Here is a 24,478-nt window from a genome sequence, read left to right on the forward strand (position 1 = left end):
TCAAGTTTTAGATTATTTAATTTTCAAGTAAAAATGTGTCCTTATGGAAGCTCGAATTGACTGGGAAGTATATGATCCTTTAAAAAAAATAGCAAGTGATAACTTTGTGTTTACCCGTTGAGCTATAGATATGATATTCACGATTTCAACTGTCACCAAACAGCCCTGCAACGCCAAAAGCAGTGGATTCAACTCTAATCTCGGTCATATTAGACTATTTACTTTTAAGACCCGTCTCTATGGAGGCTGAACGTAGATTTAAGCGGTATCCAGAGCATCACAATTTGTCTCAGCGACACATTAACAATGGATTCAACATTAATATTGGTTATTTTCCATTATTTTTATATGTCATCTCCTCCCATTCCCCACCCCCAGGGGGGTTGGTATGTTTTATCTCCATAGAATTTTTTTCCAGATGGTAAGTCATATGTGTACCAAGTTTTGTTGAGAGCTATTCTGGAACATACCTACATACATAAATAATCTTGGTTTTTTACATTCATTTTCACCCCTTCTCAACCTCCGTACTGACTGCGGCTGAAGTATGACTTAACCATCCAGAATGTCACAGTTCAACTTAGCGACCTCGCAAACAATGTATTCGACATTTATATCAGTCATTTTAGTTTATTTTTATACTTCACCCACGGGGTGAGTTGGCCATGCAGTTAGGGGCGCGCAGCTGTGAGCTTGCATCCGGAAGATAGTGGGTTCAAGCCCCACTCTCGGCAGCCCTGAAGATGGTTTTCCATGGTTTCACCATTTTCCCACTAGGCAAATACTGGGGCTGTACCTTAATTAAGGCCATGCTGCTTCCTTCCCACTCCTAGGCCGTTCTTAGCCCATCATCGCCATATGAACTATCTGTGTCGGTGCGACATACAAAAAATTGTAAAGAAAAAACCCACCAATTTCACCCGCACTCCTAAGAGTGTTTTACCCAAACAGTATGTTTTTCAGATAGTAATTTATATGAGTAACAATTCTGTATGAGGGTTATGCTGGAAGTAACACACATACATCTGTAATTTTGGTCATTTTGGACATTTTCTTTTCCACCCCTTCTCATCTCCATGCTGATGGGGGGCTGAACATGGACTTCAACTGCATCCGGAGTGTCATTATTCACCTCAACGAACCCTGCCCCTGAGGGTGCTAGGAGTATTTTACCCCCACAGAAATTTCTTCCAGATAGCAAGTCATATGTGCACCGAGTTTGGTTGAGAGGCATGCTAGAACATACACACATACGTCCGTAAACTCAGTCACACTGGACATTTCCTTTCCTTCATCTGTTCTCACCCCTCTGCTGACTGGGGCATCCAGAGTGTCACAGTTCATCTCAACGACCCGAAGAACTATGGATTTGACACAAATATTGGTTGTTCTGATTATTTTTACATTTCACCTCTACCCCAGGGGTCTATGGGTCTCTTGCCCCCACAGTATTTTTTTCCAGATAGTAAGCCATACTTTTATCAATTTTGGTTTATAGCTACACCGGAACAAACATACATTCATAATCTCGGTTATTTTGGGCATTTTATTTTGTCATCCTTTCTCTCCTCTATGTCAAAGGTGGCTAAACTTGGACTTAATAAAATTCGGAGTGACATTATTCATCTCAGCGACCCCAAAAACTTTGGATTGGATGCTATTTTCAATTATTTTTATATCTCACTAACCCCCTCACCCACTATCCCAAAGGGGACTGAACTTGGACTTTAAAAATATCTGGAGTGTCACTGCTCATCTCAACAACCCAAAAACTGTGGATTCGATACTATTTTCAATTTTTTATCTCTCCCTCATCCCCAATCCCTAAGCGATAAAAAGTCCAGTGTGTCAATATTCATCTCAGCGACCCCGAAAACTATGGATTCAACACTATTTTCCATTATTTTTACGTCTCACTGCCCCCTCACTGTGGATTCAACACTATTTTTGACAATTTTTAAATCTCACTTACCCCAACGCTCCCCACCATAAAGGGGGTTGAACTTCGCCTTTAAAAATTCCAGAGTGGCACTATTTATCTCAGCGACTCTAAAAACTGTGGATTCAACACTATTTTCAATTATTTTTATACCTCACGCCCCTCTTCACCCCCACTACCACAAAGATGGCTGAACTTGGACTTTTAAAAATCCAGATTGTCACTATTCATCTTAGCGACCCCAAAAATATGGATTCAACACTATTTTTGATTATTCTTATATCTCACTCTCCCCTCACCCCCCACCCAAAAGGGGGATGAACTTGGACTTAAAAAATCCAGATTGTCACTGCTCATCTCAGTGACCCCAAAAAGTACGGATTCGACACCATTTTTTATTATTTTTATATCTCATTCCCCCATCGCCCCCCCACCCCCACCACAAAGGTGGCTGAACTTGGACTTCAAAATATCCGAAATGTCACTATTCATCTCAGCGACCCCGAAAAGTATGGATTCAATACTATTTATGATTATTTTTATATCCTCGCCCCCTCCCCCTAAGGGTGCTTGGGGTGTCTTACTCCCATGCAGTTTTTCTCCTGTTACTAAGTCATAAGTGTACCAAATTTGGTTGAAATCGCTCCAGTGGTTTAGGAGATGTAATACATACACACATACATAACGGGTACGAGGAAATGTTCTCCGCAGTGCCTACCTGCTGCTGAGTGAGGGAGCATCAGCAGTTTAGTTGGCAGCACGGTGTCATATCTGTCACCCTCGCTCACCGAGAAGCCAAGGTCAACAGGATAGCAGTACAGGGAAGGCCACCACAGCTGTGGGCTGTCGAAATCGTCAGTGTGTATTGCGTTAAGCAAGCATTCATATAGATTATTTGAAGAGTGCAACAGGATACAAGCAGTAATGTTTACTACTGAAGAGAGAGCTTTTATGGTGGAATACACTTTTTGCGAATGCGATCGTTTCACAGAAAATGTAAAACTAAAATTTGAGATTCAGTTTCCTAATTCAAAGTGTCCAAACCAGGATACCGTTTGGGATTTGATAAGTAAATTTTGTGTGACTGGCTCAGTTCATGATGTACAGGGAACAGGCAGGCCTACAGTTTTAACAGACAAAAACGGATTGATGAACTTAAAGTGAACTTTATTAATTATGTGCAGTCTATTATGCAAGACACTTTAGTGAAAGTCTTCGACAATATGTGTAGATGTGTTGAAGCCTGACTTTGAACACAAGGACAACACTTCCAGCATCTGTTATGAATTGATGTGGTGAGTACAAAGTTTACTGTTTTATGTTTGTTTGTTTGTTTTGATATAAGCGGCAGCAGCCATGCTGCCAACTTAACTGCTGATGCCACCTCACGCAGCAGCACATAGGCGCTGCGGAGAACATTTCCTGGCACCCTGAACATACAATGACATATATATATATATATATAAAATAACATGTTTTGACTGAGTGACTGACTGACTGACTGACTGACTGACTGACTGACTGACTGACTGATTCATCATTGCCGAGCCAAAACTATTGGACATAAAGAAATGGCATTTTGGGGATACATTTATATTACAATGTAGGTGCTCATTAAGGAGGATTTTTTTAATATTCTGTCACTAAGGGGAAAAGGGGGGTGAATTTTTAAAATGAGTGTATCTGTATCTCAAAAACTTAACAGTTTAAAGACACGAAAACTGTTATATGGAATCTCCTTTAAAAATAAGGAAACACATATCTTTCTGTTTTCAGAAAATCCTCTTAAGAGGGATGAAAAAAGGTGAAAAAGAGGTTGAAAACCTTTTATGAGGATACTTATATCTCAAAAACTGAAGATGTTACAGTCATGAAAATTGGTATTTGTAATCTCCTTTAAAAATAAAGAAACAGGTATTTTTTGGTTTTTGGAAAATCTACACGAGGAGGGGAGGTGAACAGGAGTGACAAAGGGGGTGAAATTTTTAAAATAAGTATATCTACAGTGTATCTCAAAAATGTAACATGTTACAGATGTGAAAATTGGTATTTGGAATCTCCTGTAAAAGTAAAGGAACATGCATAATTTGTTTTCTGAAAATCTGCTTAAGCGGAAGTGTTAAAGGGAATGAATTTTAAAATGAACATATCTACAATATATCTCAAAAACTTAACATACTGCAGAAATATTGGGGCAAATATTCATTTATAGGAAGGGGAGTTAGGGATTAGCATAACTTACCAAGGGAGATGTTTAATAAATTTCCAATTTCTTCGCAATCATTTAAGAAAAGGCTAGGAAAACAACAGATAGGGAATCTGCCACCTGGGCGACTACCCTAAATGCAGATCAGTAGTGATTGTTTGATTGATATAAATTGATATTTTTAATCTCCTTCAAAAACAGAGTAACACGTATTTTGTTCTCGGAAAAACATTTAAGGGGATGTTGTAAAAAGGGCCGAAAAATGGGTTGAATTATTTTTATGAGGATAAAATGAAATGGCGTATGCCTTTTATTTAGAACCGGGAGTGTCTGAGGACATGTTCGGCTCGCCAGATGCAGGTCTTTTGATTTGACACCCGCAGGCGACCCGTACATCGTGATGAGGATGAAATGATGATGAAGACAACACATACACCCAGCCCCCGTGTCAGCTAAATTAACCAATCATGGTTAAAATTCCCAACCCTGCCAAAAATCGAACCCGGGACCCCTGTGACCAAAGGCCAGCACGCTAACCACTTAGCCATGGAGCCAGACATTTTTTACATCACAAAAACTGAAGATGTTACAGACATGAACATTTGTATTTGGAATCTCCTTTAAAAATAAAGAAACATGTATTCTTTTATGTCCAGAAAAAAATCCAATTAAGGAAGAGGGGTAAATGAATTGAGAAATTAGTTGAATTCTTTCTACGAGGATACTTATATCTCAAAAACGAAGGATGTTTCAGATGTGAAGACTGGTATTTGGAATCTCCTTTAAACACATATTTGGGGGGAGAATCAACTTATGGGGGTGTAATTATTATTGCCATTTGTTTTACGTCACACCGACACAGATAGGTCTTATGGCGACGATGGGACAGGAAAGGCCTAGGAATGGGAAGGAAGTGGCCGTGGCCTTAATTAAGGTGAATATTGCCTGGTGTGAAAATGGAAAACCACAGAAAACCATCTTCAGGGCTGCCGATAGTGGGGTTCGAACCCATTATGTTGTGTGTCATTCGCCTGGGAGCTCCGCAACCCGCTTCCGCATGGATTCTTCTCGATGCTACGAGGTGTGGACAGCAGCACGCTGATGTATTGTATGTGACGTCAGTCAGTGTGTAAAAATTGGGGCGATGTCTTCACCACTCCAGGCATTCAGTTGTGTCCAGCGATCAGACTACACCGTATGTCAGACACGGAGGCACCCTCTTAAAAACGTGTACTGAACAGGTGGACTAATTCTGGTCGGGAGGTTTCACCTCAGGACATGTACGCCTCAAGATACCTACCTCCCGTATAACTGACATACACCTGTCTAGCATTCTGCTAACACGAACTTTGCTCCAAGTTCCCTTTAAATCTCTCAAACTTCAGATAGCCATCTGCTATCGCGAGCATTCGCTCCTCTGGACATCTTATCTCATCAAGATAGATCTCTTTGTACATATAAAACTCAGACTGTATAAATGTATATATTTCTTTCGACAACAGTCAACTAGCTTATGTGTTATCTACCATGTACAGTATTCCAAGCAGCAAGTCTAAATTCCTTTCATTTTTGTACATTCTGTATGAAAGAATGTAAAATAATAAAATGTTGTGTTTTGTATATCATGATTCTTGTATACAAAACACTATCTCCTGGATGCGAGCTCACAGCTGCGCGCTCCTAACCGCACGGCCAACACGCCCAGTAGGGGGGGGTGTAAAAGGAGTTGAATTCTTTCTATGAGGATAGAAATGAGAAGTGGACTTAAAACAATACACCCCTAAGGGGTTTTGACTGGGGGTGAGAATAACAGAATGTTTGGAAGAAATTTAACCCCTCAGAGAGTTAAATGTGGGTTAAGATCTGAATATAAATACATTCATTCATTCCTCCAAAACAGTTTAATGTACGAAGACAAAATTCCAAACAGAGGTATATGTTTTAAATCCTAGGTGGGAAATAGGAAATATTTTTAAACATTCCACCCCTAAAGTGTTAAACAAGGTTTGCTCCATAAAAGAAATTATTCATCCCTCCAAAACCGTTTGACAAAATTGTAATTTTATGAGAAGGGTCTTCTTTTATGTCCTACGTGTAAAATGTTGTGTGTTTCAAAATATTTCTCCCTGAAGGGGTTTAGATGGTGGTTGACTCTCAAAAACACAATATCCATTCTTCCAAAACCGTCTCATGCACAAGTTTAATTTTTTCTATGAAGGTGGTCCTCTATATCTTAGATGCTAATAAATATTTAAAAACATCCACCCCTTAAAAAAAGAATTCATTTCTCCATTACAGTTCGACGTACAAAATCAAAATTTCACAGGCTGGTTGCTTTTACATCTTAGATGTTAAATAAGATAGGGTTTTAAATATTCAAATTCTTCCGTATGGAGTTCAAATTAGTGTTAGATTAGAAAATAAATAATCATTCCCCAAAACCATTTGATGTACGAACTAAGGGTGTATTTTACAGGCTCAGCTGACAGTGGACTCTCCAAAATGTAAAACTTTGAATAATAACTTTCAGTTTAAAACCGTAGTAAAGCATGGGTATCTTGCAAGTTTATATATACCGGTATAGATACAGGTTCATGTCTTGCCTTAACTTTAATAATTCTGATTGATGATGGTCTCTAGCAAGACTGAAACTGGTTTCACCACATATATGTAACTTTCTTTTTTTTTTTTTAGGTTACAATAAATAGTACTGAATGGGGAGAAAAGGTTTAGCTCTTGTTTTACATTCTAATCTGTCAGCAAACAGTAGAAAGAAGCTTACTCAGTGTTTCTCTGAAGGATCATTTCTGTAACACTATCATTAGACTAGATCAGTTGTTGCAAGAAATACATTTCATTTTTAGTCCGTACTGACAACAATACTGAAGTTCAGTCAAAGAGTTCACCTTTTCAATACGAGTTAATATTCAGAAAAGAATACAGTTACCAAATAATCTACAAACATGTTTCATCCCTATGAGGGACATCTTTAGCCATGTGAAGATTAGTTACAAGATATCCAACTAATTAAAGATACATAAAAAATTTGCTAAAGATACCAAAATAAGCATGCACTTATTGAAAAACACTAAAGAAGGCTGTATGCCCATTATTGGATCCAACTGTATTGGAATGTGGTCTAAAAGGAGTATAATCACTTATAGTAGTGTGATAACGAAGTAAAGTTAGAACAATTAAACAACAACAACAACAAGCAATTCCATGAAAAGAAAAAATTACAAGAAATACTACTAGTTTAACATTCTAAATCCAGCATCATCATATACAATTTACAGTACTTAATACTATGGCTTACAATACTACAGATTGAGCTTACTACTAGCTTAACATTACAACACCGTTATATACAAATTCACACGTACCTTAAGTATTTCAAAATTTTAAACTTTGACTTACAGTAGACTGAACGGTCCAATTACTATTATCTTAGCATTGTAAATACAGGACATTCATATACAAATTCACACATACCTTAAATAATTCAGATGCATTTTTTTAAAATGCTATTTTTTCGGGGCGTCGACCTAAGAAGATCTTTTGCCCCTACTTTGCACCATACGTTGTGAACCTGCGTGTATTTGGAAATGGTGGAAGTGTAAAGTGTTAAATGTGATGAAAGGAACATTAAGGATGACACAAACACCCAGTCCCCAGGCCAGGGATATTAATCATTTACAATCAAAACCCCCTGACCCGGCCGGGAATCGAACCCGGGGCCACCTGGTGACAGGCGGACGCGTTGCCCCCTACAATGCGGGGCCGGACATTCAGATGCCTTAATTCTACAATTTACAGTGGGTTGAGCATTGAATTAAAACCTAACACCATCACATAGAAATTTACACACAATTTACAGAATGCTTGAGTCTATTCTTGAAGCATCTTACATTTTTGGGAAAAGCCTTGAAGACAGCTGCAGGCAATGCATTCCAATAATCAATTCCCCAATTTACAAACGAATATTTACCATAGTTAGTTTTCTGCAATCTTTACATTTTGCGGATGATCTGTCCTTCTTATGTAACATGGCTTTTTTAGTCGACTGTTCAACTCTCCCCAAGCTGGCTTATTCGTGTAGGCATTATACATGGCACATGACCATGTCCATTTCCTTCTAGTCCCCAGTGTGTCCCACCCAAGTTTTTCTATCATACTTATCACACTACTTCTAGGGTTGAAATTGTTAAGCACAAATCTTGCAGCCTTTTGTTGTACCATCTCAAGTTCTTTAACAAGTCCTGTCTGGTATGGATCCCATACAGCTGCTCCATATTCCAGGACTAGCCTAATGAGCGACATATAGCCCTCTGCATTCACCTGGGAACTGCTGCCCTTTAGCACCCTCATCACGAAGTTTAAGGACTTGTATGCTTTAGAAATTACTCTTCCTATGTGGGTGTCCCATTTTATATATCTCTTTACGTAGATTCCTAGGTACTTGCATGAGTCACTCTCTACAAGAACGTCCGATCCAAGACAATATTGAAAGTCCCCTTGCCTATGCTTCTTTCCCATTCTTATGAGACTGCATTTTTGAGAATTTATTTTCATTTTGTTATTGAGTGCCCACTTATGGAATATCAGATTGGCTTGTAATAACAAGTGTCCTTGAAATACATGAATCTAGTTGAGGTAACACATGAGTAAAATAATTCCTTGGATATTCAAGCATTGATCATTTTTAGAGCTTTTTGAAAATACGGGAACTCCTCTCTAATTTGAGACTGAAGTGAGTCTCATGTAAACATTGGAATAATGAAGCACAAACAGTGTGGAAAACTTGAATATCAAGAGAAGGCATGAAAAAGGCTTTAGAGAAGGAGCTCCCCTACTGGTCCTATTGTATGAGCGTGTGTGCTAACTTGGCTGAGAGGAGGTTGCTGACTGTTTGCAGAAAACTTTAGTGCTGGGGTCATGTACAGAAAATGGAGAAGGATAGGCTACCTAGGAGAAGAATGGGCTTGGTCATGGAGGGTAAGAGAATACAGGGAGACCAAGGTGATGATGTTTAGACTCAGTTTATAATTAATTAATAGTAAGAGGTGTGGTACTAAACGAGACCAAAGAGTTAGTTACAAATAGGGGATTGTGGAGTCACTACTAATTTTCAACTAAAATTAACTCATAAAAAAAAAAACCTGTCACATAAAATTTAATATTTTGAGATATTTTACAAAAGACAAACAATATTTTCTTCCATTATTCTACAAGCAGTGATGTCATTGACAACATTTTAAAATGGTAACCTATTCTTTTTATCTTCTCCTGAAAGGTACTTATTTTCTTTAGTTGCATGCAAAATTTGATTTGTTTCATACAAGAGGTTTGGTTGCTATGGGAGTGGTTTAATTCTTGGCTTGTGTATCACATTTTGCGTGAAGAAAAAAGTTTTATTCATGGTAACAGTCTAAAATTAAATGTTTTTAGAAGAAACAAGAAGAACTGAAATTCTGATATTAATAGGAGTTGGTGTCAAAAGATGTTTACAGCAAGAAGTATGCCTACTTTTCTATGAAATTCATCCAAATCAGCAAACTATTTCACAGGCAACCATTAAGAGAAACAAAATTCAAAGAATATAGTCATCTCAGAGATATAAAACGGTCTGAAAGACCATCCACAGACCAAGATGTGCAACTTGATAATTTACGAACAGTTCAAGAAAAACTACATTTTTCTCTCAAAGATTTAGAAGCTGCATTTGATATCACGAAAGCAAGTCCCTGTAGAATATTGCATAAATATTAAAAACACCACCCTTATAAAGCAAAACCCTTGCAGGATTCGATGGAGCAGAATTTTGGGTCCTTATTTCTTTATTAAAGAAACTATTTAAAATAGTTTATGTTGGGTCCACTTTGTCAATACACTTTTAATGATTGAAAATTATTTATTCTATCATACATATTCCAGGAACAATATGCATTCCCTTCAAGACATTTGCAGGTGACAGCTGTTTGGAATCTAATGTGAACTTCAAAATTGATTGAATATCTCCTTTGGTAAGTTATTACAATCCCTAATTCCTCTTCCTATAAACAATACCATCCCTTCATAATTTGCATCCAAATTTTGAAAATCCAGACTTTCCAAATGATTCCATCTGATATCGATTAAATTGTGCTCCCCTTCATTACGTTGTCCATGTTCAAGAACATCTGGGAGACATTTTTTGCAAATACCTAGCTGGATTAGAAGAAGATGATTTCTAGAGTGACCTGCAAGATCACCAGATCTCTCTCAACTTGATTACTTTTTATGAGGATGTTTGAAATGTAGTCTCTTTGTTATGAACCCTAATAATACAGAAGAGTTGTAAATGAGGATCAGGACGGACGGACAGACGAAAGGACGGACGGACGGAGGTCTGGGATGAGGTGATAAGAAATTATATGGCAGGATGCCCTTCCTGTTGCCAACCTCAGTTGAGATGCTAGTGAAGATAAAATGAATGAGGGTAAATTCAACTGGGTAATGAGGTGGAAGGAATCAGCTGTAGCATATGAATAGGAACTGTCCCGGCATTTGCCTGGAAGTGAAGCTCGGAAACCACAGAAAAAACTTCTCAGGACAGGCAACAGCGGGGTTCAAACACAGTCATCTCCCAAATGCAAAGCTTGGCTCTATAGCTGTAGCGCATTAGCACGCGTGGCCACTCCGCTAAGTAATGCAGGTATATATCAATCAATTAACCACTGATCTGCATTTAGAGCTATCATCCAACTGGCAAATTCTCTACCTGTTGCTTACCTAGACTTTTCTTAAATGATTCCAATGAAGTTGCAAATTTATCAAATATCTCCCTTGGTAATTAATTATAATCCCTAATTCCTCTTCCTATGCTCAAATGTGTCCTCTTGAATTCCAATCCTTCTTTAAGACATAAAAGAAAGTCATGATCTTGCTCAATTATTTAGTCATTCACAGTAGAAGCCAATATATCACAAGTGCTGCTAAAGCCTTCCCTGCTTGCCACTCTGCAAAGACTGAATTTATTTCTCTTCCTGGCCTTTCTCTCAGTTATCTTGGATCGGCACTAATGTGTATGGTAACTTAGCCTTTATCTCCACATTTTTAGTACCTTCCTGCCAATGCTTCCATTGTGTACCAGCAATCATTCTTGCTAATTTTATATCTCTGTTACTTTTAATTTATGAATAAGATATCCTGAAGCCACCCAGCTTTCACTCCCATACAACAAAGTCAGTCTGAAAAGAGTTTTGTCCAGTGGTAGCAATTAGGGGAGTGACTGCTGCCGCTGCCGCTGCCCCCCACCCCCCTTCCTACTTGATAGAGAAAACATTAAATCTTTATTCCATTTCAGCTCCCTGAAAGTAGATTTTTCTTTTTTTTGAAAGCAATTTGTACAAGCCACATTGTCTTATCAGCAAATACTTTCCTTCAATTTCTACAATTATTGACAACATTCTTAGTGGAAAAACGCAATAAATGTTGTTCATCATGATTAACTGATTTGTACAGCGGCACAGCAAGTAGTGGAGACTCACGCAACAGCGTGTAGCAAGTGCTGTGATGAAGGGTAGCAGGGGCATACTTTTAGCAAGGTCATGGACACTGAGGTATGATTCCCCTACTTACTGTGCACATTCATCAGTCTTGCAGTCTTTTTAGAGTCTGATAGTTTGTTAGTGTGTAGTCACATACGAAATGATTTTTAAATTGTATAATCATGCCATTCTTCTATTTAATTGTAATACATGTGGAATAATTGTTCTTTTGATTTTTTTGTACAGTATTGAATCAAAATCTCACAAAGCTATTATTGCCACATTTAAGTTGGTATGCTGTCATCCTTTACCTCTCTGTCGAAATTCGCTCAGAGAGCATAAACAAAACTTACTATTTTGTAGCTATTTTTTTCAGTTTTGATGTATAACTCGCCCTCAGCTACTATATCCCACACACCCAGGTACTTTTTATTGTCTATACATTTTTGTGCCACCACCTAATTTCTAACTCTCAATTGCTGCTACTGGTTTCATCCAGAACTCACATCCTTACAGAATACTGTTGCTTGTAAATGTGAGCCCACTGTATTAGTTTTGCTGCAACTTGATTCATTTTCAGTGCAGTACCATCCTGGGAAAATACACATCCTGAGTACCTGAAATGATTCACCCGTTCCTGTTTTGTATTCAATCCTCTTAGGTTTCTTCCCTACTGACATCACCAGAGCCTTAGAAATGCTAACCTTCATATATACACGCTGCACCTATTTTCAAGCACCAAGCTATTAGATTGCAGGCTTTCAGCATTCAGCTATACTTGGGGACAAAACATGACGGCCTCAGTTCCTGGAAGCGAGCTGGAAGCCAGCAGTCAATCACACCCTGCACCCTGCTGAGTTAACGAGTTCTAGGTGATCCTTATTTGGTGTTTCCACACTCTCTTCAGTCTTTACCCTTTCTTCATGTTGAGTGCAGTAGACGATTTGGCAACCCCAGCTACAGTAGACGTAGTAAATCCTATAAGCCACTATTAGACACCGGGCTGCTGCTGGAGAGTAACGGTGTGAGGGGAAATCGTCATGATTTGTCCCCAAGTACATTATGCCAAGTTGTTGGCATAGACTGACTGTTCTCCACTGAATTTAACATACTTATTCATACCTGCCAACTTTCACAAAGAGAAATCCAGAAGATCCTAAAGCGGAAATTTTTTAACAACACGCGCATGCGCCATAAATTCTTGAGACATGGTGAAAAAGGGGGAGATTACAAACAAAACTAATACAAGTGAAATACATGTTATGATCAACCCTAAAATTAAATACATAAAGTTACATCTTGATGAGTGCTCATCTGATTTCACTTAACACTGGGAACAGTTCACACAGTACATGAACAGTGTTGGAATTACCAGGCTCAGCTTTTAGGATCGTAAATGATGTTAAGCGAGTAGTTAATGCACACTGAACACTAACAAGCACCTCATCTTTAAGGAACCCAACAGCTTCTTCAGGCATCTTCTTAATGATAGCCATCTTGTGCAAATATATTTCAGTATCTTCTTCACTTTCTTGTTGTGTAGCTCTTGGAATTTCTTAAGGCATTCCTTCCTCTTACAACTCTTTTCTAAATACGGTAACAGAAGATGTCGACTAATAGTTCATCAACTTAAACAGTAAAACTGCTTGCACCTTCCTCAGCAGCCAAGTTAATCAAATGGTATGAGCAACCCAATACGAAGACAGATGACTGTACTTTCTTTAAAACAGCAATAACTCAATTCTTCTTTCCAATCATGACTGGAGCATTGTTGGAACAGAACGCTACACAATTCTGAATTGGTATTTTGTAACACACTAACTGTGAAATTACCAATATTATGTCCTGTTGAATCAGTCACCAAGGCTGGGACAGACAACACTGAGCTATCTTTTCCTGCTTTGCCATAAAACAGGTGACAACAACAGGGTAAAGCTTAAGCATTACTATTTTATTGCTTCCATCCGTAGCTAAAGAAAATGGTTCATGTTGCATGTAACCAACGAGTTCACTTCTTGAATCCGTAGCCATTTCTTTCAAAATGTGTGTGGTTTTTGTACGACCATAGCTAAATTTTTTTGCAAGTTCTGAACCTGGAAACATTTTCCTAAATAGAACACCAGTATGATTGGCAGCAGCTAACAGGATATTAGTTCAATAACAACATGTGAAGAATGACTCTCTTATTTTTTATTTAACCTCAATTAAAAGTCCGGATCACAAGTCAAATACTCCTAACCTAACCTTACATGAAAACATTTTTTTTTTTTTAATAAGAAATTATTACCTCGTTTCAAGTCACACACTTCACGGAACTGTAATATACACTCAACTTCCAGCTTGTTGCAAAATGTTACGTTAAGTTTACTTCAAGGTTCCCGTTACCGTTGTCGTGAACTACTGTGAACTAACGTGTGGAACATGGAATCTGAGCCCTTAGTAAGAATCGATATAAGTGATTTTTTAAAATCTTGTCATGTCATGAAGTGTATATTCAAGTGGAAGTGAAACAGCTGACCATGATATATTTGTAGTATAGGCAATACAAGACTATTAAGGTACATTACTTATAGGATTTTCATCATGATGACAAAGGGAGCAAATAAAGCAAGGCATAAATCCTCCAAGTGATAGATTCTTGTGAATGTGAAATGTACACCAGTTACTATCTAACACATAACCTCAAGTAGGCCTATATCTTTCAAATGTTCGTAAATTGTTCCATACTTCCCCCTTTGGTGTTCGCCTTTCTGGTTTCTATGTTCACTCTGAGGAGTGGCAGTATATTAAGGGACAACCGTACTAAAGAAAAGACAAGTCACCGAGCGAGTGGCTGTGCGGTTTAATTCACGTAGCTGTCAGCTTGCACTCGGGAGATAGTGGGTTTTAATTCCATTATCAGCAGCCCTGCTTCCTTCCTACTCCTAGCCCTTTCCTATCCCACTGTTGCCATAATACCTGTGTCAATGTGATGTAAAAAAAATTGTATTTTTTTAAGACAGTCAGATGCTTTACTTCGATAACGCAATGTCTTATTGGCGGTAGTGAGTGACCTGCTAAAGTTGCTATTTAGTGAGTAGCTTGTGAGCTTAATGAAAATCGTAAGGAATGTTGTTAAGAACAATAGAAGTTCTAAAAACCGTAACATAGCAGTTGCTTTGTCACGGTTGATAATTTCGCAGTCAGGTGATCACGTTTACATTTGGTTTCAGATGTTTTAAAAATATGTCTTCACTAAAAACGAATTAAAAGTAAAGAACTGATGGTGAGCTGCTGTCAATATTCACTTTCGAATTGCCACAAAAATGTTCATATCTTCTATAAATTTCAAATTTGTTTATCGTACAGTTTCGAATCGTAGCTTTGAAGAATGTACGTTACTTTCTTAAAATCAAAGTTAAGCTCGGCAGTTCCTAACCTACTTATGTTTGGAAAGGATTAGCATTTTTTGACTGCAAGCTCTTAAAAGGATATTACTCTTGTTAACCTGCCAGTGGTCGCTATATGAGCAAAATGTTCAATGGCATTGAAAATCATCTACTCTTTTATACAGCATGTAGTTTCGAACCTGAGCCCTGTTGTACCTTCGTACTGCAGTTTTGAGAGAAGGATGAATGCATTGAAATGCACATCTGTGACCTTGAGAAGGAACAGGGAGGAAGGAATTATCAGTGACCATCAACGGTGAGTATTTTGCTTCATGCGTGACCAGTTACGTCGGTGCTAATTTCTGTGTGTGTTATAGTTTCGCTATTGTTGTATGTTGTTTCATAGTTGAAACAGTTCATTGCATATTATTGTACTTGTTTGTTGTGTAATTAGTGCACGACGATCGCTTCAAGTCGCAACATTTTAGCTTGGTTTGATGAAATTCCTAGTGATCAACTTGAGGGCGAAAACAGTGACTCGGAATGTGAAAGTGAACACAGTGAATATAATATGGATTCTGAACAGTCCGAGCCAGAAGAAGGTGCTGATGGAATCGTACGTGGAGAGCAATCTGTAGCTGGCGAACATATGTCGGAGGAAAATGAGAATTTCATGTTTAGTGACAATGTTTATATAGGGAAAGATAAGGTGACAAAGTGGGGCAGACACCCACCAAGAAGAAATCGACGCTCATGTACTTGTGCTGAAAATATAGTCATCCTCCTTGTGTAAGGGGTATTTTTTCAGATACAGTTATGACCATTTGAGATTTATTACTATTTGTAACTTTATTTGTAATTTTTAGTGTTCTTTATAACCATTTGAGATTTATTCTCATGTTCATTTAATGTGTTAATACATTTACGCTTGAAATCGATTGGTATTTATTATGAAAACATGTCACATCATACCGTGAGCATTTTGCTCAACATGCGACCACTCGCGGGTTAAAATGCTAGCGACTACCTTCAACATTTCACTTACAATCCAAAGGCAAGTACTGTGACCATTATTTCAATAACAGGATTCTTCTTCTTTTGCTACCACTTTTTCTCACACCTGTGGGGTCGCGGGTGTGAACTGTGTCGCACATGTGAATTTGGCCCTGTTGTACAGCCGGATGCCCTTCCTGACGCCAACCCTATATGGAGGGATGTAATCACTATTGCGCGTTTCTGTGGTGGTTGGTAGTGTGGTATGTTGTCTGAATATGATGAGGAGAGTGTTGGGACGGACACATACACCCAGTCCCCGAGCCAGAAAAATTAATTAGAAGCAATTAAAATCCCCGACCCGGCCGGGAATCGAATCCGGGACCCTCTGAACCGAAGGCCAGTACGCTGACCATTCAGCCAACGAGTCAGAAATTTCAATAACAAGATGTCCCAGAAAAATTGTATCATCATCAACATCATCATCATGATCATCATTTCTTCGCTCCAGCAAGCAGGTGCGGTTGTGTACGAGCCTCCTCCAGTTTGTCCTATCCACCCACAGATGCTGCTCATATATGCAATGCCAGTTCACATCTCTAATTTCAAGGTCCTTCAATATCTGTTTTTTCCAAACATCACAAGGTCTTCCTCTTGGTCTCTTCCCAGGAACAATGTGGTCAAAGTATGTTCGAGGAGTCCTATGAGGTTCCATTCTTTTCATGTGACCATACCATTGCAATCTCTTCACTTCTAGAGTCTCCAGCATGTTTCTTTCCAATCCAAGCTGTTGCCGAGTACCACATTCCTTATTTTATCCATTTTTGTTTTTTGTAGACAAGAACAGAAGAACTTCATTTCTGTTGCCTGAAGACAACTCTTTGTTGGACCAGCAAGTAATGCTGCTTCCAGGCCATATGTCAATATACAGACTAGATATATTTTGTACAAGCTGATCTTGGAAACTAACGGAAATGTTACGTCCCAAAGTATTTGACGTACAGCGTGATAGAATTTGGAAGCTTTCTGTATTCTGTTGCTAATCTCTTGATGTATGGTACTGTCTGATGACAGAACACTACCTAAATACTGGAAGTTGTCTACTATATCCATCTCCTCATCTCCAATTCTTAGATGAACAGTTGGAGAGTTTCTACTCATCACCAAGCCAACTGTCTTCGTTTTGCTGATTTTGAGACCTAAGGTTGTAAAAGCTTCATGCCAGAGATCTAGTCTAGTTTGTACTTCCACTTCTGTCTCACCCCATACCATTACATCATCAGCAAAAACCAGGGCATTAGTTGTATATTTACGTATATGTGAAACTCAAATGCTAAAATACACACTCATTCAGAGCATGACATCATCCTGGTTTGTTCTTGAATGAGCATGTGCCCATACCTTTTTCAACACCAACTGCCCATGTATGATATCGAAATTTGTCAAGGACCGCAGAATAATATAGCGCTCCAGTACATATAGTGAGTACAAAAGTACCAATGTTTATATTTAATTCAGTAGAATTTTATATTGTTCCACTTTCTGTATAAATAACAGAAAAGGTGAAGAATAAGTGAGTTATAATCAATGAGAAACTCATTTATGGTAGCATTTCCACAAGCAATACTTATCGAAGGATATACTGTATACTCTTCTCACAATCTGAAGGCCTTAGTTTCACATTACACCACTTTAATCTTTTTTCACTCCAGCAAAGCGAGAGTAGATGCGTAGGCTTGGAGATGAGTGCCTAAGACACATGGACGGAACAAGTCATTAGGATCAACCAGTGTCTTTTAGTGTGTAATAATGTGTCCTTGTTCCATTTTTGTCTTTCAATTATGGGTGAAGATGTCTCCATGGGGATGAAACATATTCCAATAACATTATTCTATTAAAGTACCATAATGCTTTACCTTCTAACTGATTGCTCCTGACATCTGGTAACTCTCTAGTAACTATAGACACAAAAGACAGCCGTCAGATATCAAGACCGTTAAACTTCTCCAGTAGTCTACCATAGCGAAGCACAGAAAAGCCGAACAACACACGACTGCTAGAGCAGTCTACCGGAGTGAAAAGGTTAACTAAATGGGAGACAAAATATTCTTTCCATAGCTAATAAACTGGATATATATTAGAAAGACACCAAAAAATTTACATTAAATCTTTATTAAATGAGGAGGGAGAAGAGTAACTTCACAGGTGATACAATAGGGATAGAAATGTGGAGATTTGTGCTAAACAGAAGGCAGGACAGTTTTTGCACATGAGTTGGTAAAGGAATCAATACATTCTTTGATGGGTAATCTTTATTACTGTAAGGCAAGCAAAGGCAAAGGAGATAATTTTGCAGAAACTTGTACAATGACAAAGAAGAATGAGAGTCGAATACAGGCAGCCGAAATGAAGTTCTTGAGAAGTATGATACAGAAGAGTAGAAATGACAAAATAACGAATGAGAAAATCTGGGAAGAAATTGGAGTGGAAAAAATTAATGATAGAATAGAGAAGAGCCGATTGGTTTGGGCACATAAAATGAATGAGTGATGAAAGAATGCCGAAAAAAGTGATGGAAATGAAAATGCAAGGAAGGAGAGGCCATGGATGATCAGGACTGAGATGGAAGGACACAATCCAACGCAGCATTAGAGAAAGAAACCTGGACTGGGACACAGTGTTGGAGGAGGAGTGGTGGAAAGACCAAAGAAAGTGGAGAGGAACCATATTTGCCCCTACCCAACGAGCTAGAATAACATAGAGGGGCTGTAAGCCTGTCATCAGCGCTCCCTGCTTGAAGCAAGTTGATAAGGGGCAGCCATGTTAACGGTTGTCAAAACAAAGCGAATTGGCGCGAGAGCATATGTTGAGGTGACAGGGAGATCGTGCATGCCAATTTAATTCCCTAAGTTTTAAGAAGTGAAAACTTAGATTCTCGCTTTCAAGAATGCCAGCCGTAAGCTCAGCGTATGGTTGTTCTAATCGGAGTAATAAAACCAAGGATATATCGTACTTTCAGTAAGTATGACTGAATTATAGCCGAGATTCCTTTTTGTAATTTCTGTTTGTAATTAAATCCATTTTATTGTTTACTTAGCGAAAGTACGGATAGCCACGGTAATTATTTGTCAAATTTTGTTTCAGATTTCGTTTAAAGAACAAGGAATCAACGGAACAATGCGTTGTGAGGGCGAAAAGAGATAAATGGTATCCCACTCAATTCAGTTGCTTATGCTCTGTACATTTCCAGCCCTATTTAATTTTCATTCACATTTACAAATAAAGGAAATGGAGCGTCCACCACCAAGAAAACGTAACCACAAAAAATCACTTATTTCGTTCGAACGTACACCAAGTATAATAAATACAGTATTTTACTGCTATTTTTGAAATGTATACAGCCTTTATTGTACAGTAGATGTCTGTTGCCACACTTCATAATGGACAACTTTCAAGCTTACCTTTCAGCTAGTAATCCCAGTATGATATGGTAATGGGAGAAACATGATATCCCCCCTATATTATAATAAATAATTACACTAAACGATTATTGTGGTAAAGTATTCATGGGCCGCCTCTGTGGTGTACTGGTTAGCGTGAGCAGCTGCCACCCCTGGAAGCCCGGGTTCAATTTCCGGCTCCGCCACGAAATTTGAAAAGGGGCACGAGGGCTGGAACGGGATTCTATCAGCCTGGGGAGGTCAACTGAGTAGAAGTGGATTCGACTCCCACCTCAGCCATCCTCGAAGTGATTTTCCATGGTTTCCCACTTCTCATCCAGGAAAATGCCGGGATGGTCCCTAACTTAAGGCCACAGCCGCTTCCTTTCCCCCCCACAAGGCTCCTGTTCAGCATAGCAGGTGCAGCCCTCGCTCACATTTGTATCCCCTGACCCAATGTCTCACGCTCCAGAACACTGTCCTTGAGGTGGTAGAGGTGGATCCATCGCTGAGTCCGTGGGAAAAACCAACCCGGGAGGGTAAACAGATTAAGAAAGGAACTCAGTACTCATGAGGATCCAATAATTTTAAAAATATGAACAGAATGAGGTTGTAATCTATTGTAGGTCCCTATGATTTTAAGGCTTCCTGTCATAAATATTTATGTCCATCGTTTTTATTCTAATTTACGCTTAACCACAACAGTCAAGCAGGGTAACGCTCTTGTTCCGATTTCGAGGCCTATTCGCATGTCACTGTGCGATGATTTCGAACTACCCTACAATCAACTTATCGTGATGTTGGCCTCGTGCCGCAATATGATGAAGTGGCGGTATTCGCTTTAATGCTTCAAGCTATCGGCAACGGTCTTTAATTCTCCCCCAGTGATTCTAAAATGCATATTTTCTACACTTTTCGTCATTTAAAGACCATGCCCCCTTGCTTGTGTGACAACAGGAAACATGGCGGACTTTCGTTCTATTGGCTTCACCCAGGCAGCGCTTCCGCCTCTCTATGTTATTCTAGCTCGTTGCCCCTACCCAAGAGAGAGAGAGAGAGAGAGAGAGAGAGCGAGACACACACACAGTTGGCCAGCAGGCGCACCCAGCTTAACTGCCTCCCGTTGACTCATCACTTCCTGTTACAAAGCGCAGCGACAGCACGGGAATGCTTCGCAGTTCAGGTCCGTTGATCTGTCGCTCCAACTGTTCTCGAGTTGTGAAGTGTTACTTCGGGGTATAATTCTCATAATGCCTCCACATGTGTACACAGTAGAGAAAAGGGTATTTATGTACAATAATTATGTGAAAAAAGAGACTTGCAGGGAAGTTGTTAGGCGATTTGTAACACAATTTCCAGGTGTACGCCCTCCACATAGAGAGACCGTGTGGAAACTCGTAAACAAATAGAGAGGAACTGGTTCTTTACTCGATAAGAAGTGACATGTTAAAAAATATGTACTTAATGAGGAAAACATAAATGAAATCACAGAAAGATTAGAACATACGCCTACAAAATCCCTATGATGACTTGGACAAGAAGCTGGGGTTTCAAAGAGTTCAGCATGGCAGGCTACAAAAATGTTAAAATTGAAACCATACAACCAACATCTCCTGTCATAAAGTACAAGCTTATTTTCTTAATTCTTATTTTCTTATTTTCTTAATTTTGTCTCATGTGAGCAAAGTGTTGTCCTTGTTACTATGCCACGAGTGATGATCAATGGGAGGCAGATAAGCTGGGCGCGCCTGCCAGCCAACGAATGACAGAAACTCACTGTACATACATACATACATACACTGACTGACAGAGCAAATGCAACACCAAGAAGGAGTGGTTCGAAAGGGATGAAAGTTGGGGAAAAAACAGAGACGGCACGGACGAATAATTGATGTTTATTTCAAACCGATATGCAGGTTACACAATGCGCACGGCATCGACTCAGTAGGATGTAGGACCACCGCGAGCGGCGATGCACGCAGAAACACGTCGAGGTACAGAGTCAATAAGAGTGCGGATGGTGTCCTGAGGGATGGTTCTCCATTCTCTGTCAACCATTTGCCACAGTTGGTCGTCCGTACGAGGCTGGGGCAGAGTTTGCAAACGGCGTCCAATGAGATCCCACACGTGTTCGATTGGTGAGAGATCCGGAGAGTACGCTGGCCACGGAAGCATCTGTACACCTCGTAGAGCCTGTTGGGAGATGCGAGCAGTGTGTGGGCGGGCATTATCCTGCTGAAACAGAGCATTGGGCAGCCCCTGAAGGTACGGGAGTGCCACCGGCCGCAGCACATGCTGCACGTAGCGGTGGGCATTTAACGTGCCTTGAATACGCACTAGAGGTGACGTGGAATCATACGCAATAGCGCCCCAAACCATGATGCCGCGTTGTCTAGCGGTAGGGCGCTCCACAGTTACGGCCGGATTTGACCTTTCTCCATGCCGACGCCACACTCGTCTGCGGTGACTATCACTGACAGAACAGAAGCGTGACTCATCGGAGAACACGACGTTCCGCCATTCCCTCATCCAAGTCGCTCTAGCCCGGCACCATGCCAGGCGTGCACGTCTATGCTGTGGAGTCAATGGTAGTCTTCTGAGCGGACGCCGGGAGTGCAGGCCTCCTTCAACCAATCGACGGGAAATTGTTCTGGTCGATATTGGAACAGCCAGGGTGTCTTGCACATGCTGAAGAATGGCGGTTGACGTGGCGTGCGGGGCTGCCACCGCTTGGCGGCGGATGCGCCGATCCTCGCGTGCTGACGTCACTCGGGCTGCGCCTGGACCCCTCGCACGTGCCACATGTCCCTGCGCCAACCATCTTCGCCACAGGCGCTGCACCGTGGACACATCCCTATGGGTATCGGCTGCAATTTGACGAAGCGACCAACCTGCCCTTCTCAGCCCGATCACCATACCTCTCGTAAAGTCGTCTGTCTGCTGGAAATGCCTCCGTTGACGGCGGCCTGGCATTCTTAGCTATACACGTGTCCTGTGGCACACGACAACACGTTCTACAATGACTGTCGGCTGAGAAATCACGGTACGAAGTGGGCAATTCGCCAACGCCGTGTCCCATTTATCGTTCGCTATGTGCGCAGCACAGCGGCTCATTTCACATCATGAGCATACCTCAGTGACGTCAGTCTACCCTGCAATTGGCATAAAGTTCTGACCACTCCTTCTTGGTGTTGCCTTTGCTCTGTCAGTCAGTGTACATGCATACATTGCAATACAAACATACATATATACATGCAGGTTTGTTGAGTCAAAATGTTCTTGTAACTGGAATGACGTATGCAGATCAGGGTATTGCAGCTTCGTTGGAGATTCTTGGTGAGAAGGCACTAAGAGAGGATATGGATGTCCTGTTACAGAACACAACTTATTTTTGTATGGTCTAGAATGATAATGTGTGCAACAAAATATACATGGGTGAATGGGAGGCAGCTGGTGGAGTAGATCTGGCGTAGATGACATGTGCATCATGGCATAGCAACAGACCAGTCAAATAATGTCCAACATTGAAGGCACTGGTAGAAGTTTTTGACAGGATGGCAGAATGAAATAAGAACCGAGTGTATAACGGCATGACATTAGCAGGGAGCAGTTGAAAAGAGCTAAAAGCTTTAAGTACCTGGGAAGTGTAATTGAAGAAAATGGAGGAAACAAGATGGAAATCAATGAAAGAGGAAGGTGTGCAAATGGATTCTTTAAGAGTGTGGGAAGATTGATATGGAACAGAGATGTACCACAGATATGTAAAGGAATTATCTACCAGACTTATCTTGTGCCAATTTTGACATATGGATCAGAAACATGGGTGATGAAGTAGAAGGATAAAAGTAGAATACAAGCAGTGGTGATGAAGTTTCAGAGGTGTTGAATAGGTTTAACAAGAATGGACAGAGTAAGAAATGAGAGTTCAGGAAATGGTAAATGAGGTACCCCTAGAGGAAAAGATAGAAAAATCAAAGCAGCAGTGATATGGACATGTTAAGAGAATGGGAGAAGAGAGGATACGAAGAAAAATGTTAGAAATGGCGCTGAAGGGAAGGAGACCTAGAGGAAGACTGAGTGACGGATGGTTGAAAGGTGTAAAGAAGAACATCGAGCAAGAGGGAACTGGACGACAGTTAGAGAAGAGAAGTGGTGGATGGACAAAAAATGATGGAGAGGCTTATGTTCCAAGCAGACCCAGCCTGTTGTTGTAAACTGCTCCAGATGATGATGATGATGATTATGATAATGATGATGGCAGAAAGAACCTTAGGGATAGAGGATGTCCATTTATCCTCACATGGTCAACCTACAAGAAAAGGAGAGTTTAACTTAGTGGAAGTCTTCCTTAGTGTTACTCTTGGACTGTGACTTTGATGGATCTACCTGTCTACATTCATTATGATGATTATGATGATTCATTATGATGATGATGATGATGATGCTGATGACCTTTGATGTTAGGCCCTTTTAAACAACAAGCTTCATCATCACTATCTACTGTTTTCTGTGTTGAAATTGTTGATGGTTGGTAGATTTATTATGGGTCTTTTGATACTACCTATACCTCAGTCCGGCTGCATGGCTAAATGGTTAGTGTGCTGGCCTTTGGTCACAGGGGTCCCGGGTTCGATTCCCGGCAGGGCCGGGAATGTTAACCATTATTGGTTAATTTCACTGGCACGGGGGCTGGGTGTATGTGTCGTCTTCATCATCATTTCATCCTCATCACGACGCATAGGTCGCCTACAGGCGTCAAATCAAAAGACCTGCATCTGGCGAGCCAAACTTGTCCTCGAACACTCCCGGCACTAAAAGCTATACGCCATTTCATTTCACCTATACCTCCAAACGGCTTGCCAGTCACCAAAACATTACCTTACTTTTGCCCCCCTCCCCCATTTGATGACAACCTAATATTTACATTTTGATTCTTATTCGTTATATGCTCTTTTGTATACTTTCTTATATAAGTTATCCTTACTCTCTCCATTTTACATATT

At 40.0% G+C, this 24,478-nt stretch overlaps 1 protein-coding gene across 1 annotated transcript in view; it reads right to left on the minus strand.

Moving 5' to 3' along the window:
* Positions 1 to 24,478, minus strand: part of pigeon (protein) — a 251,647-nt gene that overhangs the window by 174,056 nt on the left and 53,113 nt on the right. The window lies entirely within an intron of this gene.

This window comes from Anabrus simplex, chromosome 5, assembly GCF_040414725.1.
Source record: "Anabrus simplex isolate iqAnaSimp1 chromosome 5, ASM4041472v1, whole genome shotgun sequence".
In the NCBI taxonomy this organism is placed as follows: Eukaryota; Metazoa; Arthropoda; class Insecta; order Orthoptera; family Tettigoniidae; genus Anabrus; species Anabrus simplex.